At 44.4% G+C, this 12,244-nt stretch overlaps 2 pseudogenes; both read left to right on the top strand.

Moving 5' to 3' along the window:
* The first annotated feature begins 5,822 nt into the window (after positions 1-5,822).
* On the top strand, positions 5,823-5,931 carry LOC116419162 (annotated as a pseudogene).
* Positions 5,932-9,025: 3,094 nt separating this feature from the next.
* On the top strand, positions 9,026-9,144 carry LOC116419144 (annotated as a pseudogene).
* The last annotated feature ends 3,100 nt before the right edge of the window (positions 9,145-12,244 follow it).

Here is a 12,244-nt window from a genome sequence, read left to right on the forward strand (position 1 = left end):
TGCCCACAAGGAGTTTACATTGTAACTGAGAGTGGTTGTGCAGTGCATACAGAGTTGGAAAGCAGCCAAGGAAGGAAGCTTTTTTTCTGGGAAGTGATGTGGGGGTCTGGTGCCAGGCAAGATGAGGTAAAAGTTTACCTATGACAGCTCAGAGTGGGTGTAGAGGATGAATCCCCTGGGGGATGGGTAGGATGACAGTGGTGCTCAGATTGCAAGCCTGACTTGGAAATGGCAGCCATTGAGGTCCCTCCTGTCTCTAAATCTCTGAGTTCATTACATTCATGGATCTATTCACAGTCCATTCTTTGAGATAAGGGACTGGTTTTCATTTCTGTCTTTGTGTCCCAGAGCTTTGCACACAGTTGATGTTATTGAATTTATTTATTTATTTATTGAATTTAATTGTGTTTTTATCCCTCTCCTGACTTCTTTCTTCCTTCAGATTTATATGATTTCATAACACCCTGGACTCAATTCAGTCTTCAGATCATCCTTCCACTTTCTTCAACAGCTGTAACACTTAAGATCTTCCTCTTCATTCACAGTTGTGTAGCCAGTGCCTCTGGGGTTAGCAGTTGGGACCCAGAGCCAGGAAGACCTAAATTCATATCTAGCCTCAGACTCTTACTTGTGATCATCGTGTTAGCACCCTGGATACTTTAGAATCAGCCTAAGTCAGGATCAACAAAAGTCCTTGATCTTTATTCTTTGTGGACGTGAACAGAATGGTAATACGAAGTGAGAACAATCCGGACACGAATCCGCCAGGAGTGACTCCGGCTCTCTCACTCCATCCCCTAAAACCTCCACCCAATTTCCTATACAACAGATCAGACTTTCACAGAGTAGTGGGCAGGGCCATTCTTTCTCCAAGCAAATACTAATAGAGTATTGTCCAATTGGTAATTAGCCTCAAGTGCTCAGACCTCAGTGCATCTGCTCAGTTTCAGCCCTTAGTATCTGTCACTGTATCTTTTCTGTCTCAGTTTTCTCAACTGTAAAATAAAATGCAGAAGTAAATGGCAAATTGTTCTATTATCCTTCTGGAGAAAACCACAAATGGGGACAAAAAGAGTCAGACATTACTGAAATGAATGAACAACCTTCATGTCTAACATCTTCTTTAGAGGTTTTAGGATTTATATCACAAAACTTTCTAATATGATGGTTTTATAATTTCTTAGCTTCTTCAACTCTAACAACTTCTTTCTGCACCCAATAGCTACTTACTACCATGATCACACCTTACACCTTAGTATGACTAGCAAAGGCTTTCACTTCAAGTCCATTTTATTCTTGTAGTACAATCTTACATTAAACCTAGACTTTACCCTCACTTTGAACATCTAGATCCTTGAGTGTTCCCTGTTTTTCCAAACTATCTATCTGCTTATTTCTGTTTCCTTTTGCCTCCTTCCTAGTCTTGACCCCATTATCATAGGGTCCTAATATTTATTCAGTTTAACAATATAATTTTGACATTGCCCTGTTTCACCTGTGGCCCCTTCTGAACTTTTTTCTGCTCTCTTCTGAGTTATTTTCATTTCCTTTTTTCCCCCTATATCATTATTACTACCCTTCCACACACACCCCTACCCAATTCTTTTCAAATAAAATTTCTCCATTATAACAAATAAAAGTAGTCAAACAGAACAATCTCATTAATTAGTTGTATCTGAAAATGTACATCTCATTCTTCAGATATAATCTATCTTCTCACTGCCAAGCATGGTGAAAATGCAAGAAAAATTATCAACTGACACAGATAAATCATTCTCTACCTTGTTTTATAGTCAGGTGATGAAATCTGGTCAGTCAAAGCTCACAAAATCATAATCCATTTTGTTCTATCTCCAATACTCACTTGCCTAAGAATAATTAAGAATGAGTACAACACACAGAAGAAGCAGAAATAGATATGGCTTCATAGCCATATGGAAATCCATGGAGGTAGGAAGATTACATAGCCTCTCCTAACATGATTTCTCTCCCTATTGTAGCTACACGGTATTTCTTTCTTCTCAAGTGAAAGTAGAGAAAGAGAAAGAAACAGAGAGACAGACAGAGATAGAAAGAGGCAAAGATAGACACAGATTTTTATCATGAACATGCTTTTTGCATGAATATTCCTTCCAGCTTGGCATCCATCAGCATAAATCAATAGAATTATGTCCAAAAAATGTTTGCAGTTGTTTTGAATGGGAGCATTTTCCCTCCACCATACACTTCTGGCTTACCAAACCTGGGAAGAACCTGGAAGAAGAGTACAAGAATAGGCCTCATAAAACAATCTGCTTTTCCTCCCTCCCCCTTTCCCTCCTTTAAGATCTCTTTGGCATATAAGCCCACTAGAGGCATTTCTGGATCAAAGAATATGCACACTTTGATAACTTTTTGAGCATAGTTCCAAATTACTTTCCAGAATACAGCAACAATGTATTAGTGTCCCAGTTTTCCCACATCCCCTCCAACATTTATCATTATCTGCCAAATGGGAAGTGTGAAGTGGTATCTCAGACTTGTCTTAAATTAAGAGCAATTTGGAACTATGCTCAAAGGGCTATCTACCTGTGAATACCTTTGGTCCAGCAGTGTCTCTACTGGGCCTGTATCCCAAAGAGATCATAAAAAAGGGGAAAGGACGCACATGTGCAAAAATGTTTCTGGCAGCTCTTTTCATAGTAGCAAGGAACGGAAACTGAGTGGTTGCCTCCAGGTAGAGAATGGCTGAATAAGTTATGGTATTTGAATGTTACAGAATATTATTGTTCTATAAGAAATGATCAGCAGGATGATGTTTTCTGGGGAAGTATTCTTCTTACCTGGGATTGTTCTCTAATCTGGGGTAGCATGTGCCTGGGTAAGGTTGATGGTATGGCTTGCTGAGCTAACTGGGTTGCTGGCATTACAAGAATAAAAATTCTCTGTGTTGGCTTGGATATAGAGCTGTGCATGGGCATATTTCCCTGAGGTTTTAATTCGTTCTCTCTCTCTGTACCAGATATATGTCAAATTAATATTCCCAGGAACAAAGCAGGACAGGTTCACATGGCACAAAGTGTTATTTCATGATTCTCCAGTGGCCTGGATCTGTGGATCTTGGGACAGTATTTAGAAGCAAAAGTTCTGTTAGAACTGGCCCAGTTGAAACAGGTACTACAATGCTGATAAAGGGACTAGAAAATATCATCATAGATACTCACCAAATATGGAAACGTGGAATGAGGTAGACTTAAAAGTTTGTCCTGATTGACTGGTGATGTGTATGTAATAGCAACCACTGTCATTCTTCTGAGCTGAATTAATGAATAAAGTCAAGTTGTCAGGCTGGGCATGAGCTCTGTTTTTAAATTGCTCAGCTTCAAATTTCACCTTTGCATCTGTTCCCCAACTCAGTATCCTAAATGTTTGCTTGCTTGAAGATAGTCTCACAAACCAAATGAGTTTTGTACTCTTTGAATACTGCTGATTCTAAATTGGCTGTAACTGGATATGACTTCCCATGATGACATCTATGTTTTTTGTCTTCATATCAGAACCTAATGTTCCTAAGAAAGAAAAGTCCAGGAAATGAGAGTAGAGGTCACTGGCTTTGAGAGTATAATATCTATAACCCTCCAAAATGAAGAACTAAATAAAATTGTCTCCTGCCTCTTGGTTCTTTGCTAAATTCTTTTGGAACTTAGTCCCCTTCAATTGGTGTTATGATTACAATAAACATTGCCTCTTGATTTGTAGATGGGTTGAAGCCTGCAATTTTTTTTTGAGACATCTCATGACTCTGGTCTGTGACCTTGGTCCCCAAATCAATATATCTATCCCTAAACTCTCTCTTGAACTTTCACCTCAATTGTATCCCATTGACATCTCGTAATCAACATGTCCAAAACAAATCGTATTATCTTTTTCCCTACCTGAGCTTGCCTGTCCTTCAAACTTCCTCCTTTTCAATTAAGGGTATCCCCACTGCCCCATTGTTTCAGTGATACAGTTCACAATCTGGGTATCATCCCTGACCTCTCATTCTCATTCAGCACATATATGCTATCACTTGCCTTATCCCCCAATGATATGGAGTAGCTACTAGGAAAATACAGTGCTGATTCTGGAGTCCTCTGATTTTGGGGAGGGAGGGAGGGCTTCTGTTCTAACAATAAGTCAGTAGTATTAAATCTTCTAGCTTTGGGAACTTCCACACCCAATCTGTCTGATTCTGATCACTCCTTAGTCAGATAGCTTCTGGCCGCAGGAAACTCCCACAGATCAAACTCCTGAGACAATTGTCTAACTGATAATCTAGTCAATGAAAACCAAATTCTTTCCTACCTATGAGCCATAGAATTATCATATCAATACTAGAAAGCTGGATGAATGTGTCTCCTTCCTTCTGTTTCACTGCTGAATTCCCTTACAATTCAATGCACTTTGGTAATGGCCTTACTTACAATTAACTTTGCCTCTGGACTAGAAGATGGGTTCAAGCCTGCAAATCTTTTGAATCACCTCACAACACTGATCTATGACTTCAAACTTTTGGGATACTCTTTCCCAATCTCAACATTTGGTGGCCCATACAAGGAGAGCCTGGACTCCCCTGGCTTTATTCACTCCTTGGCAAGGTACATTTTTCTCTTCCACAATCCTATCCTGGGAGCCACTGGGAGAAGGCTTCTTTAGGTCATCATGAGCTCCTCATTCAGCAGATTTTCCTTGACTGGGGACGCCCAGACTGGGAAATTCTTGCAATTTTTGCCAAAAGTTGCTAGGGAATCTTAATCAGTCTTTCACTTTTTCTGGGACACTGGGAGAAGACAATTTCTATAGGATAGTTTTGGCAAATTTTTATGGCTTTTGGCAAAGTTGGGACAGTCTTCTTTCATGTTATTTTGTATGTGTCTGCATCTCTGTGCAGAATGATTGTGTCATGCTTGTTCTGTCAGCTAGAATTTGTGAGTTGGAAAGATTTAAATTGCAACCAACCAAAAAAAAAAAAAAAAACACCTCTATAATATGGTTAGAATATTGGGAAATTTTCCTTAAAAGCCTAACATTTTTCTGTGGACTTCAGCTTTGGCCAAGCTAGGGTTACATGAAAATGTTAGCTGATTAAAATTAAAATAACATGTTTATATACCCTCAAAAGTTTTGCAAACCAAACATTTCAGCAAATGTTCAAAATTTTGAAAGTAATATTCAAGAAGTGTGGCAATTAGTCATTTTAAAATTGCAAAAAATTCCTGAAACATCTCAGTTGTGGGGATTGCCAACAAGATCAATATAGCCCAAGTCTCTCTGTTTGTTACCTCTTCTCATCTCAGAACTGTAGGAAAATTCAAATTCTGCCTCACCTGCATAACTAGGGAAAGCAAAATCACTGGGATTTCACACTACCTTGCCCAAATACCTGCCTCCAACACATTTTAGGGGAATGGGGATGGAGTGAGGATCATACTCCATGGTCAGTATTCCCTGAGACCTGGCATCTGAAACTACAATCAAAGGAATATCCTGACACTCTAGCTTTCAGCAGGTTCTGTCCAAGATATACCTAGAAAGAATTCAGGTACCTCAGACAGCACCGACTCTGGCTCACTTTCTAGACAATATGCCTCTGTCCACCCCTTGGTTCCTTGGTTCCTGGGTTCCTTGGCTGCTTCGTTCGTTGGCTGCTTGGTTGGGTCGTTGCTTCTTTCCTTGCGTCCATCCTTCCTGGCTCCATCAGTTGCCTATTCAAATTAGCTGGGTGGTGGAGGCTGCGGGCTGAGCGCAGGCATAGGCGGCGCGAGCGCGAGCTCTTGGATGTGAGAGGAGCAGGGCTTGTCGTCTACGGCCATACCACCCTGAACGCGCCTGATCTCGGAAGCTAAGCAGGGTCGGGCCTGGTTAGTACTTGGATGGGAGACCGCCTGGGAATACCGGGTGCTGTAGGCTTTTGTCCCGCTCCCCCCCTTTTCCTGCACGGCCAGGCAGCCACACGCGCCCTTTGCCGCAACGCCCAAGCACGCCCGCACCAAGGCGGGACAGCTCCACGCGCTGACAAGGCGCTAGTGCCATCCTTTCTCTCCACGCGCTACCGTTGCCCTTCCGCACGCCAACTCCCAGCGCCGCCGCCAACCTCCTGGGCTCACGCCAACGGCTTTTTCTGCCCACTATCTCACCCGCTCCCCAAGCCGCATGCCTGCCTGCCTGCCTGCCTGCCACCTGCCACCTGCCTGCTTTCCTTCCTTTCTTGCTTCCTCTCTTCCTTCCTTGCTTGCTTCCTCTCTTCCTTTCTTTCTGCCTCCGGTCCTTTCTTCCCTCCCTGCCTTATTCCTTCCATTCCAGTCCATTCCAGTTCATTCCATGCCAGTCTTTCCTTCCTTCCTCCCTTCCCTCAGGCCTTGCTTTCCCTTCCTTCCTTTCTCTTCTTCCTATCTTTCATTTCATCCTTCCTTTCCTTCCATTCCATTCCTTCCTCCTGCCTTCGTCCTTTGCCTTCTTTCTTCATTCTTTGCTTTTAGGATTATTGTTAATATTATGAATTAAAGCTTTTTTATTGACAAAACATATGCATGGGTAATTTTGGATCCCTGTAAAGCCCTCTGTTCCAATTATCCCCTCCTTCTCCCCACTCCTTCCCCTACATGGCAGCTCGTCCAATACATGTTCAATATGGTAAAATATGTGAGTTCAATACCATCCTTTTTATGCAGTTATCTTGCCCAAGAAAATCGGATCGAAGGAAGGAAACAAACAAACAAACAAACAAAAAAAAAAAAAAAAAGAAGACTGAGAAAACAAAGGCCAGCACACCACAGCAGAAGAGAGTGTGCCATGTTGCAGTTCACACTCACTTACCGGTCCTCTCGGGATGGAATAGCTCTCTTCATCACTGAACAGCAGACTCCCTTTGAGTCAGCATGTCATTGTGGAAGAGCCTCGTCGGGTCAGAAAAGACGCTTCCTATAATCTTGTTGTTCCCTTAGCATACTGATCTCCACAGTGCTGCTCATTTCATTTGGCTTCCGCCATGTACGTCTCTCCCGACTCCTGGAATCATCCTGCTGATCCGGTGGGTACACAACAAGAAGATTCCGTAACCTTCATATCCATCATTTATTCAGCCCATTCTCCAGTTACGCAGAGCGGCTTACCTCGGTTTCAGCGTCTTGCCTAGCAGAACTGCCAGAAACATTTTTGCACATGAGGTCCCTTTCCCTCCTTCAGATCCTATCTCTTTGGGATATAATCCAGTGAAACATTGCTGGGGTCAAAGGGTATGCTCCAGTTGGGATAACTTTTTTTGGGCATGCTTCCACAGGGCTCCTGCAGAGATAGTTGGATCGTTCACAGTTCCACCTCAATGGCTCAGGGTCCCCAGTTGGCCACTCCCCTCCCACACTCGTCATTCTCTTTTCCTGTCACCTTAGCCAATCTCCGAGGTGTGCGGTGGCATCTCAGAGTTGTCTTGATTTGCCTCGATTTGGAGCACCTTCTCATAGGACGACCAATCGTTTCATTTTCTTCATCTGAAAAGTGTCTCTTCGTCTGCTTTGACCATTTATCCGTTGGAGAATGGCTTGAACTCTTATCAAGTGGAATCCCTTCTCTCTCTCTCTTTTAGAAATGAGGCCTTTATCAGAACCTTTGAATGTAAAAATGGGTTCCCAGTTGATGGCTTCCCTTCTCGTCTTCTATGCCATTAGGTTTGTTTGTACAAAAGCTCTTGAACCTCCTATATTCCAAATTCTCTATTTTGGGGATCAGTGATGATCTCTAGTTCTTCTTTGGTCTCCAATTCCTTCCTCTTAGAGCCACTCATCTGAGAGGTACGCTATCCTATGTTCTCCCAAGGTGTTTATAAGAGCATTCTTAATGTCTACATCGTGAAGCTATTTCGACCTCATCTTGCTGTACGATGTTGTGTGTGGGTCCAGGCCTGGTTTCTGCCACACTAGTTGCCAATTTTCCCTGCACTTTTTGTCAAATAGCGAGTTCTTATCCCCAAAGGGGGCGTCTTTGGGTTTGTCAGACACTAGACTGGCTAGAGTCCTTGACTCTTTTGCTGTGTGAAGCTCACCTGCTCCACTGGTCGACTACTGTGCTTCTGCTGACGGCTGCTTTTAAACATATACTTTTAGATGTGGCGCAGCTGGGCCACCTTCATTTGCCCGTTGTGTTTGTTTGCTTCTTTGTTTCCATTAATTCCCTTGAAATGCTTGACCTTTTGTTCTTCTGGTTGCATTTTGTTGTGATTTTTCCTAGGTCAGTAAAAGAGTTTCTTGGGAGTTTCATTGGCATGGCACTAAGAGGCGAGATGAGTTTAGGTAGCATTGTCATCTATGTTCTATTGGCTGCCCGTATCCAAGAGCGCTTGATGTTTGTCCGGTTGTTTAGATCTGAGGTTACTCGTGTGGAAAGTGTTTTGAAGTTTTGCTCATATAGTTCCCGACTTTCCCCTTGGCACACTCGCAAATATTTTATTCTATCGAGAGTTATTTTAAATGGAATTTCTTTTTGTATCTCTTGCTGTTGCGTTTTGTTAGTGATGGATAAAAATGCTGAGGATTTCTGTGCATTTCTTTATTATCCTGCAACATTGCTACAATTATGGATTCCTTCTAATCGTTTTTTGAGCTGATTCTGTAAGGCATTCTTTGCTTCCTTCCTTCCTTCCTTCCTTCCTTCCTTCCCTTAACTGCCTTCCCTCTTTAGCCGCTCCTTTTCGTGCCTCTCTCCTGCCTGGTTCTAAAGTTCCCTTCTACCTTTCCTTCCTCCTCGTGCCTCTTGGGCGCAAAGCACGGAGTCTGTGCGCTCACTTTCTGGCCAATATGCCTCTGCCCAGCCCTTGGTTCCTTGGTTCCTGGGTTCCTTGGCTGCTTCGTTCGTTGGCTGCTTGGTTGGGTCGTTGCTTCTTTCCTTGCGTCCATCCTTCCCGGCTCCATCGGTGCCTGACTAGGTGGCTCCAGGTGGGCTGCTGCGGGCTGAGCGCAGGCATAGGCGGCGCGAGCGCGAGCTCTTGGGTGTGCGAGGAGCAGGGCTTGTGGTCTACGGCCATACCACCCTGAACGCGCCCGATCTCGTCTGATCTCGGAAGCTAAGCAGGGTCGGGCCTGGTTAGTGCCCAGATGGGGACCGCCTGGGGCCTACCAGGTGCTGCTGGGCTTTGTCCCCCCCCCTTTTCCTGCACGGCCAGGCAGCCACACGCGCCCTTTGCCGCAACGCCCAAGCACGCCCGCACCAAGGCGGGACAGCTCCACGCGCTGACAAGGCGCTAGTGCCATCCTTTCTCTCCACGCGCTACCGTTGCCCTTCCGCACGCCAACTCCCAGCGCCGCCGCCAACCTCCTGGGCTCACGCCAACGGCTTTTTCTGCCCACTATCTCACCCACACGCTCCCCGGCCACCCGTTCCGGCAAGCCTGCCTGCCTGCCTGCCTGCCTGCCTGCCTGCCTGCCTGCCTGCCTGCTTTCCTTCCTGCGCTTCCTCTCTTTTCCTTCCTTGCTTCTTCCTCTCTTCCTTTCTTTCTGCCTCCGATTCACTTTCTTCCCTCCCTTATTCCTTCCATTCAGTCCATTCCAGTTCATTTCCATACAGTCTTTCCTTCCTTCCTCCCTTCCCTCAGGCCTTGCTTTCCCTCCTCCTTTCTCTTCTTTCCTATCTTTCATTTCATCCTTCCTTTCCTTCCATTCCATTCCTTCCTCCTGCCTTCGTCCTTTGCCTTCTTTCTTCATTCTTTGCTTTTAGGATTATTGTTAATATTATGAATTAAAGCTTTTTTATTGACAAAACATATGCATGGGTAATTTTGGATCCCTGTAAAGCCCTCTGTTCCAAATTATCCCTCTTCTCCCACTCCTTCTACATGGCAGCTCGTCAATACATATTCAATGGTAAAATATATGTGAGTTCAATACCGCATTATACCTTTTTATACAGTTATCTGCCCCTTAAAAAAAATCGGATCGAGAAGGAAGGAAGGAAACAAACAAACAAACAAACAAACAAACAAAAAAAAAAGACTGAGAAAGAAAACAAAAGGCCAGCACACCACAGCAGAAAGAGAGAGTGTGCCATGTTGCGGTTCACACTCACTTGCCACGGTCCTCTCTCGGGATGGAGATGGCTCTCTTCATCACACAACTGGAACTCCTTTGGTCATGTCATTGTTGTGGAGAGAGCCTCGTCAAATCAGAGAACCTTCTATAGTCTGTTGTTCCCTTGTATACTGATCTCCAGTTGCTGCTCATTTCATTTGGCTTCACTTCGCCTTCGTCTCTCCTAAGCCTCTGGAATCATCCTGCTGGTGGTGGGTACACAACAAGAAGATTCCATTAACCTTCATATCCCATCATTTATTCAGCCATTCTCAATTGTGGGCAGCCTCAGTTTCCAACGTCTTGCCACTGAAGAACTGCCAGAAGCATTTTGCTGGGGTCCCTTTCCACTCCCTTCAGATCTATCTCTTTGGGATATAATCCCAGTAGAAACTGCTGGGTCCAAAGGGTATGTACTCAGTTTGGGATAACTTTTGGAGCATAGTTCCACAGGGCTCTGCAGAATGGTTGGATCGTTCACAGTTCCACCTCAATGGCTCAGGGTCCCAGTTGTCCGCATCCTCACCTCGTCATTCTCTTTTCCTCACCTTAGCCAATCTCCGAGGTGTCTTGGTGGCATCTGGGGTGTCTTGATTTGCCTGGAGTTGGAGCACCTTCTCTCATAGGGGCGACCAATCATTTCATTTCTTCATCTGAAAAGTGTCTCTTCGTCTGCTTTGACCATTTATCCGTTGGAGAATGGCTTGAACTCTTATCAAGTGGAATCCCTTCTCTCTCTCTCTTTTAGAAATGAGGCCTTTATCAGAACCTTTGAATGTAAAAATGGGTTCCCAGTTGATGGCTTCCCTTCTCGTCTTCTATGCCATTAGGTTTGTTTGTACAAAAGCTCTTGAACCTCCTATATTCCAAATTCTCTATTTTGGGGATCAGTGATGATCTCTAGTTCTTCTTTGGTCTCCAATTCCTTCCTCTGAGCCACTCATCTGAAGTACGCTATCCTATATGTTCTCCCCAAGGTGTTTTATAAGAGCATTCTTGTCTCTACATCGTGGCTATTTTGACCTCATCTTGCTGCTTGGAAGTGTTGTGTGTGGGTCAAGCCTGGTTTCTGCCACATAGTTGCCAATTTTTCCCTGCACTTTTGTCAAATGTGAAGTTCTTATCCCCAAAGGGCGTCTTTAGGTTTGTCAGCACTTTGAGCTGGCTGGGGTCGCCCGACTCTTTTGCTGTGTGAAGCTCACCTGCTCCACTGGTCGACTACTGTGCTTCTGCTGACGGCTGCTTTTAAACATATACTTTTAGATGTGGCGCAGCTGGGCCACCTTCATTTGCCCGTTGTGTTGGTTTGCTTCTTTGTTTCCATTAATTCCTTGAAATGCTTGACCTTTTGTTCTTCTGGTTGCATTTGTTGTGATTTTCCTAGGTCAGTAAAAGGTTTCTTGGGGTTCATTGGCATAACTAGGCGAGATGAGTTTGGGTAGCATTGTCGTATGTTTCTATTGGCTGCCATTGTCAAAGTAAACGATGTTTGTCAGTTGTTTTAGATCTGAGGTTACTCGTGTGGAAAGTGTTTTGAAGTTTTGCTCATATAGTTCCCGACTTTCCCCTTGGCACACTCGCAAATATTTTATTCTATCGAGAGTTATTTTAAATGGAATTTCTTTTTGTATCTCTTGCTGTTGCGTTTTGTTAGTGATGGATAAAAATGCTGAGGATTTCTGTGCATTTCTTTATTATCCTGCAACATTGCTACAATGTAGTTCCTTTAATCGTTTTGAGCTGATTCTGTAAGGCATTCTTTGCTTCCTTCCTTCCTTCCTTCCTTCCTTCCTTCCTTCCTTCCTTCGCTCCTTCCCTCTTTCGCGCCTTCGCTCCTTTTTAAATTGCCTCTCTCCCTTGCCTGGTTCCTAAGGTCCCCCCTTCCCTTCTACCTTTCCTTCCTCCTCGTGCCTCTTGGGCGCAAAGCACGGAGTCTGTGCGCTCACTTTCTGGCCAATATGCCTCTGCCCAGCCCTTGGTTCCTTGGTTCCTGGGTTCCTTGGCTGCTTCGTTCGTTGGCTGCTTGGTTGGGTCGTTGCTTCTTTCCTTGCGTCCATCCTTCCCGGCTCCATCGGTGCCTGACTAGGTGGCTCCAGGTGGGCTGCTGCGGGCTGAGCGCAGGCATAGGCGCTGACGCGAGCTCTTGGTATGCGAGGGGCAGGGCCTTG

Source organism: Sarcophilus harrisii, chromosome 4 (assembly GCF_902635505.1).
Source record: "Sarcophilus harrisii chromosome 4, mSarHar1.11, whole genome shotgun sequence".
NCBI classification, from domain to species: Eukaryota; Metazoa; Chordata; class Mammalia; order Dasyuromorphia; family Dasyuridae; genus Sarcophilus; species Sarcophilus harrisii.